Source organism: Nannospalax galili, unplaced genomic scaffold, assembly GCF_000622305.1.
Source record: "Nannospalax galili isolate Female #2095 unplaced genomic scaffold, S.galili_v1.0 scaffold854, whole genome shotgun sequence".
Lineage (NCBI taxonomy): Eukaryota > Metazoa > Chordata > Mammalia > Rodentia > Spalacidae > Nannospalax > Nannospalax galili.
Genome location: NW_008334957.1, coordinates 2,379,394 through 2,380,371, shown reverse-complemented (window position 1 = coordinate 2,380,371; position 978 = coordinate 2,379,394). Strand labels below are relative to the sequence as shown.

Here is a 978-nt window from a genome sequence, read left to right as displayed (position 1 = left end):
ATTACATTTATTTATTTACTTATTTATCTACTTATTTTATTTATTTATTTATTTATTTATTCGGGGTACGTTCAGGAAGGATCTTACTATGTGGCTTAGGTTGGTCTCAAATTCACAATAATCCTGCTTCAGCCTCCAACAGTGTGGGGATTACAGGTATAAATCATAATCCCCAGCTGTTTGACTTTATTTTAATTGGTAGTTTATATGTCTGGCTTTCTTTACTGCTCATGTGCACCTAAGGTTAGAACGTCAATTAAATTATATATTCAACACTAATTAATTACTCACATGTGCACATCTATCCACTCATGTAATCCCCTCCATGTTTCATTTGGGTCTAAATTTGTTTGACTTGCAAATCCTTGGCATTTTACCATTCAGCCTCCAGGTTTTAATATCCATCTTTTGATTCTTCCAATAATTTGGTGGTTCCACAAGAACTCATAGACAGCTAGCCATGGTGGTGCACAGTGTTAGCCAAGGATTTACCACCAATGGTCTCATGCTTAAGGTAATTAATTCCAAACATAAATAACTATTGCCTGAAATAACATGGAGGTGGGACCACTTCAATTAGAATTCAGAGACCCACAGCTGAACTGGTTTGAGGATTATCTGTAATGTGTTAAGTGAATAATTAGAAGAAGTGACCTATATAATGTTTTGCTTGTTTTCTTGAGACAAGGTCTCACTATAAAGCTCAAACTGAGCCCTGCATGGTGGCACATGCCTTTAAGCCCAGCATTTGGGAGGCAGAGGCAGGCAGATCTCTGTGAGTTCAAGTCCAGCCTGGTCTCAATAGTGAGTTTCAGGCCAGCTAGGGCTGCAGGAAGATCCTGTCTCAAATATACCAAAAAAAAAGCTCAAGCTGACTTTAAACTTTTGATTCTCTTATTCTAATGCTAGAATTACAGGCATGAATCTTCATGCCTGTCCGCAGACATTTGGATGTTTAGCTTTGGCTATGTGATCCCA

At 37.9% G+C, this 978-nt stretch overlaps 1 pseudogene; it reads left to right on the top strand.

Annotated features, from left to right (window-relative positions):
• LOC103731342 overlaps positions 1–978 on the top strand; it is a 30,866-nt pseudogene that overhangs the window by 22,088 nt on the left and 7,800 nt on the right.